Below are 7,495 nucleotides of genomic sequence, written 5' to 3' on the forward strand. Positions count from 1 at the left end.
AGCCTTAGGAAAACACAGCTAATATTATACTCAAAGCTGAAATAGTCCAGGCCTTTCCCTTGAGGTCTGGAAAAATACTGTGCATTTTCACTGTTCCTATTCAGTATTGCACTGGAAGTTTAGGCAATGTAATGAAATAAAAGGCATCCAAATTTCAAAGAAAGAAGTGCAACTGTTTGTATTCACACACAACATGACCTTTATATAGAAAATAGGAATTCATCCAGAAAAAAACTCCTAGAGCTCATAGATGGATACAGCCCAATGCAAGCTCCAAGATTATATGAAAAGTCTGTTGTGTTTACTTTACCAGCAAAGATAGTTCCTAGCTGGAAGTTTTTTAAAATTCATTCCGCACAGCATTAAAAAAAAATACCTGGGGATAATTTTGATTCAAGATGTGAGGCACTTATACACTGAACACTATAAAACATTCCTGAAAGAAATTATAGAGGGCCTAAGTAAAAAGCACAAGATACCTGTTTTCTTGGATGGAACTAATTAATATTATTAAGGTGTCAACAATACCCAAAATGATCTATAGTTTGAACATAATCACTGTCAGAGTCCCAGGATCCATTTTAGTAGATATGTAAAGGCTTATCCTCACTCTTATGGAATTGCATTTCACCAGGACTTCAGTACCACCACAGGTGCTGTGTTTATTTATTTCTATGACTGTTTGCTGTTTGACAGGAGGCACAACATATTGCTCTTGCTTCATTATCAGATGATAGCTTAGTGAGTACCATAGAGTATTGGGGAATAGATATTTGTTGAATGACTGAAAATACATAATTGAGAGAATTGAACAGATATTTCTAACTATTGGAGAGAAAGGAAAGACAATGAAACAAGCAGAAACATTGTTGAGAGAGGGCAGCCCCATAAATCAGATAAAATATCAGAAGAGAGAAATCAAAGACAAGAGATATTTTAGTGCTCCCAGAATCTGTATCCTGAATCAGTGATGGGGAAATCATTATGGGAAAATTTGCACTATCATAGCCCACAGCTAATGGGAGGTGAGAGTCTACTGAGATAAGAGATGGACAAGAAGCTCCAAAGCTTTCTCCCAAAGGGTCAAAATTGACCAGAGTTTGTGTTATATTTCCTTTTTATACCTCCAGAGAGCTAAATATCTTACAGAGCAGAGAGACAAAAGATTCCATTAATGAATGTCATCAGAATCAAATCCATAAAAAACATGAAAACATAAATGCTTTGCCTACAATATCTCAAGTCTACTTTACCAATCTCTCTGGTGTAACATAATTTCACCTTCTAAGGACTTCATGAGTATTTTCATATTCTTGCCCTTCCTGGGAGCAGAGATTCCAACTTCATTCATCATTCAAGGAAGACTCAGCATTGGTGAAATCAGAATCTTCTTTGATAATTTCTGGGTGAGTCATAGAGTCTATTCATGAGTGTGGGGAATGTATTATGAGTCCAGGACCCTTTTTATTGATGGTAAATTTAGGGGCTCAACAAGGATAACACAGAGAGATAATCATACATTGTCCAACCCATGTAAAAAGCTTGTGGTCAAGGGAGATGATGAATACACTAAATCATCTTCTTTCCCATATCTGTCTCATGTAATGTTAGTCACACTCATGAGCTTCCTGCATGGAAGTAACTTTTTAACCACATTCATCAATTTCTTCTTTAAATCATTCAACAAAAACCTCATTCATTAAATCATTCATGGTAGGCACTAAGTGTTATTCTATTTATAAATAAATAAGTCAGTGTTGTTTATTTCAAAGAGATTACATCTAAATATGGCAACAAACATAGAAATGAGCATGTTCTATATCCTGAGGTGGAAACTGAAGTTGTGGTGAAGTATATCCAAAGTTTGAACTCATCCAGTTGAGATTTGTGAAGGTTTCCCAAGGGAGCTGAGAATTGAATTGAGCCTGGCTGGAGGAATATTTTCATTACATTGGCAAATCCAAGAGGAGATGTTGGTAGAATCCAACAAGAAAAGAAGACATGGACACAAATGTGTGATCAATAAAATTGTAAGGTGTTGTTAGGTTTAAAAGAAGATCTTAATATCTGATGAACAATGATAGGGAGGGTGTATAAAAAGCAACCTGAACTTGTGCAGGTTGGGGCACTCACATAACAAAGAGATTAGAGTTTTGTCCACAAGATTAATATTTATGTTTGAAGCTATTGGAGTGGCAGTGCAGAGTTTATAAAAGGTGATGTTTATGAAAATTCTTGCTCTGTGGGATATTTTGGATCAGTTTCTGTTGTCAAATTCCTGGGAAATGATGAGGGTTGGAAATTGCACAGTGGCAGTGGGCTTGGAGACTTGAGGAATGAGTATGAGTGAGGTTGAATCACAACATATAAAAATAGATGTCATATATACTAAGCACAATATTGGATATTTCATAATAATTATTTTATTTAATTATTTCAATTATTAAATGAAATTGGCATCTCTGTTCTGATCTAATGGATGATGAATATGAATTTTACATCAGAGTCTTATTCTTTTCCAAGGTATGCAATCAAATCTGGAATGAACCTCAGAGTTTGTTTCCTAAGTTTTTGCATTTCACTAATAATTTTACTACTTAATAAATGTAATTTTAAAAAACAGTGTGAGACTTAACAAAAAAATTGAGTGGATAGTAGAGACAGTTTCCAGAATATCACCTCCATTTTCCCCTATTCTGAGCATCTTCCCACCAAAATACCACATTATGTCTATTTGTTACAAACAACAGTTTCTCGGACTCTACTTGTTTTGATAGCCTGGATATTTTTCAGATGTCTTGATCAGGTGTTTTGTAACATGTCCCTTAGTTGAGATTTGTATGATATTCTCATCATGATTAGACTGGGATTATGGGTTTTGGTGGAAGACACCAGAGATAAAATTCTATTTTCTTTGCATTATGTCTCCAGGGCAATCTCATCAATGTGACTCTTCACTGTTGATGTTGACGTTCATCAATGATTCTTGTCATGTTTCCCCACTTCACAGTCCCTCATTCCCCTGCTTTTCCACATATCACCTTTGGAAGGGGATTAATATGTGATGACACACTTTAGGAGTGGGAATTAACTTAATCTTCCTGAGAGAGCAGTATCTATACAAATCATTGGAATGCTTCTGTATGGGAAATTTTGTCTTCTTATTCAAATATTAAATAATTTAAGTCATTATGGTCTCATGACATTTATTTTATACTTTGGGTTGTGATAAAATGCTACTCTATTTATTTTGTCCTGCAGTTTATTTTAGGTTTGGTGATGTGATATCATTCATCAGTGCTCTGTGTCTCTTTGATTTATCCCCATCCTTGAGGACTTTATTTTAGAACCTACTTAATTTCTGGTAGTACAAGATGATCTAAGTTCTTCTTGTATATTTCAGCCATTTCTCCTATGAATCGTTCAAAGAGACTTGAAATCAACTAGCATTGCTTCTAAAACTTTGTTCTTTTTCAGTATTGTTTAGGCCACCTAGGACTTTTACCTTTCCTTATAAACTTCAAAATTATTTTGCCAATGGCTACAAACTGACTTCCTGCTTTAGGGAATGGGATTGTGTTGAAAGTATAGATCAGGTGGGGATGAAATGGCACGTTTCTATCTGTAAAGATGGAAAAAATTATTTATTTTAATTTTTATTGTAGTAATCTATATACAATTCAAAATTTCTCACTCTATTCATTTTCATGTGTGCCATTAAGTAATATTGATTATAATAAAAATATTGTGCTACCATCACCAATATTCTTCTCCCAACTTTTTCATCATATAGTCCACAAAAACTGGTCAAATGATTTTTGAATGAAATAAAATCTAAGAGTATTTGTAGTGGAACATATTACCTTGAGAAAAAGTTCAAAATTATGAACAAGTATGACATGTAAGCAATAACGTCAAGGAGAAGCAGGATCATTTGTTTGCTCTGACATTTACAGATAAATCTCTGTGTAGTAAATAATTATTTCAAAATGTTTGCAATACAAACCATAGCATTTGTGTTAATTCTGTGAGAGTTGCTTGTACCTAAACCTGCTTTCTCTGGTCTCTACTCTGGCAGTTTCATGAGTTACATGGAATCAGAGAATGAAACACATGCTTCAGAATTTATCCTCCTGGGACTCTCAGAAGACACAGAAGTGCAACCCCTCTTATTTGTTCTGTTCCTGATGATGTACCTGATCATTCTCACTGGAAACCTTCTCATCATCCTGGCCACATTCTCTGACACCAATCTGCACACACCCATGTACTTCTTCCTTGCTAACCTGTCTTTTACAGACGTCTGTTTCACCTCCACCACTGTCCCAAACCTGCTGATTAACACCCAGACAGAGACCAAAACTATAAGTTATGGAAACTGCCTCACACAGATGTATTTTTCCATGGTTTTTTGAATATTAGACAACTGCATCTTAACTGTGATCTCTTATGACTGTTATGTGGCCATCTGTCACTCACTGCACTACATGGTCATCATGAACCCCAGGCTCTGTGTTCTTCTGCTGCTGGTATCAAGGATATTGAATGTTCTGGATTCTCTTTTAATGGCCTAATTGTTGACTGATTGACTTTTTGGACAGAGTTGGAAATTCATCACTTTTTTTGTGAACTTTCTCAAGTAATCCAACTTGCATGTTTTGACACCTCCTCAATGACCTAGTGATGTATTTTGCTACTAGAATTTTGGTTGGTATTCCACTCACTGGCATCCTTTTCTCTTACTGTAAGATTGCATGCTCTATTTTGAGAATTTCATCATGTGGAGGCAGGTATAAATCATTTTCTACATGTGGGTCTCACCTTTCAGTGATGTCCTTGTTTTATGGAACTACCCTTGGAGTGTATCTTAGTTCTGCTGCTATGAAAAACACAAGGGCAAGTGCAATCGTTTCTATGATGTACGCAGTGTTCACTCCCATGCTGAACCCCTTTATCTATAGTCTTAAAGACAAAGACATAAAACATGCCTTAAGAACAATTTCCAGTGAGAAAGTCTCTCCTTAGAAGGATGGTTTGCTGGTAGTTCAGAAATTTTACTCTTCATTTACAGAGGCTAAATACTGGTAAATGTAAATCACATTACACTTATCAGTATATGATGGTAATATACTGTTTGCATTATTACTAGAACTTTATCTCTACATTTCATTCATCAAAAACCATTGATATTGGGTAGGCCACGATGACTCAATGACAGAGTTCTCGTTTGCTTTGCCTGAAACCCAGTTGATTCCTGATTACTGCCCATGTAAAAAATAAACTTTTATATTCTATATTTTCTTTAAATCATTTGACATCTGGAAATGTATTCCCAGAATTCATTATTAAGCCAGACTCTTCTGCATGAATATTCCGTGGTAAATGTCAATACAGGTCATTAGGGACATATAAAATTATTGTAATCACTGGAGGGGTGAAGGTGTATTGCCTCCCTGAAGGCAGAAATAAACTGCTCTTGTGTTATAATCTTTTGGCCAAAATCATTTGTCATTTCAAATGCTCTGTACCTGTTACCAGGGTGTGTTAATCAGCTCTTGAACTAGGGCACATCCTGGACTTGAGTCATCTTATGGTTGAGTTTCAATAAGCCACATCCACGTCAATCTATGACTTTCTGTTGTAGAGTTCCCTACAAGTTAGGTGAGGATAGAAGAGACATTACAGTCCCTGATTCTTCAATCATTGGTGGTTTTACTAATCACTGGATTTCTTTCAGGGATACAATTTTGCTCATAAACATTGTTTTTATAGGCAGGGACATTTTTCAGTAAAGTTCCCTAGGCACTTCCTACAATCATCGTCCGCTTTTACCAATACTTAAAAGCAATTTGGGTCATATTTCCATTGCCAACTGTGTCTTTATAAACTATTAATGCAAGATACTAGGTAGTAATATCACAGGTTTTTGTAGACATCCTGTGTTCTTTGTGAGATAGAATACCACTAAGGCTTTCTTCATCACAGCCATTGGCAAACTAGACTGACATTTTGAGATGAGAGATTGCTGTGAAGTAATGTCCAATTTGAGAAAAAAAAAGATGTGGTCATTTATTTTATTCACTTCATATCTTTGGTACAGCTGTGAAATCATTTATTTTGCAATGTATTAACTGAAGGATCAGACTCTGTTTTAGTCATGCCCATGATAGAACTGTAGTTTGCCAGATAAAAGAGATTTGATTCATGCAGTAGTACAAATTTCTTGGTTTTGATTGTTCCATAATCTGGGGATATAAATTCTCAGTTTGTTATTTTTTATGTCTCTCCAGGGCAATTAGAAGTCCCTCCTTATTCCACGTTCCTCGAGTTTGAATCCTCAACAAAATATTTTATCACATATACCAGGCAGTTGTCCAAAAGTCTTTGATAAGCACTTTCTTCAGACATGACTATAAAGAATACACTGTGAATCATACTTTGCCATTGCTAAACATACGCTACTTGTATACATTTATCCAAAGTACAAAGCATCATTGTGGTCTTCACTTCCAGCAAGTTCATGTATCAATTCCCAGAATCTTATGCAGGAAGATCCATGCATTTGCAATCCGTTCCTGTATTAATAATTAACTTGCATTATTCCTTTTCTTTAAGCAGAAATCTCTTTCAAAAAAATCTCTAAAAAATTTGTGAAGAAATTTAGCTGGTGTATACTCTCAATATTTTTGAAAAACCTAAAGGTATGTCTTTCAAGTAGAAAAAAGCTGGAAGAATAAAAAAAAGCACAAGGAATTAATCCAGCCAAGGATATGTGATATGTCTACTGTCACCAGGAACATTGTATAATCAAGAAGACTCCACTAAAGTGTTAGATCAGCAAATGCAGCATTTTCTTCAGTTCAGGTAGTAAGAAGCTCTTCCCATAAGTATTGATTACATATGCACCTGCTAATTCACCATACTCTCCAACACAGAATCCAAAACCAGAGGGAGAGAGAAATTCCTGTTAAGGGTCAGTCCACCTCATCCATGTCACACCATATCATGTAGACACCTTGCATCATGCCAAATTTACTTACACTTGAGTGTACTTCAGGAGGAAGGGCAATCATATCTCCTTCAAAATTTCCAAAGGCTTCCTGTTTTCTTTCCAATGCACCCAGCTGGTAGAAACGTTCTGAATAAAAGATATTTTGTAGAGCCTGTCCTGAGTGAGTAATGGAATCTATTACTATTCTGCCATATACACCAACTCTTAAAGCTTTCCTGCTATTACCATTCCAGCAACTCCAATTTTTATCAGATGAAAAATATTCCTGAATTTGTTAGTAAAATTTTATTCTTCTCCAGAACCATTAAATTAAATGATAACAATTATGATTCAATCTGAACTTAGGGAAAAGATTTACTCTCACAAAAAATTAAATTTTATTCTTGAAGTATCTATATATGGATTCAAGAAAAAACAATCAAATTGTGTGCTATTGGTGAAAGAACTGTAGTGTTGGGTTTTCTTTGAAGGGAAATGTTAAAG

General features: G+C 35.3%; 1 pseudogene; it reads left to right on the plus strand.

The window, feature by feature from the left end:
- Positions 1 to 4,091: 4,091 nt before the first annotated feature.
- LOC143675637 (olfactory receptor 7A10-like) lies at positions 4,092 to 5,025 on the plus strand (annotated as a pseudogene).
- Positions 5,026 to 7,495: the final 2,470 nt, after the last annotated feature.

This window comes from Tamandua tetradactyla, chromosome 3 (assembly GCF_023851605.1).
Source record: "Tamandua tetradactyla isolate mTamTet1 chromosome 3, mTamTet1.pri, whole genome shotgun sequence".
Lineage (NCBI taxonomy): Eukaryota > Metazoa > Chordata > Mammalia > Pilosa > Myrmecophagidae > Tamandua > Tamandua tetradactyla.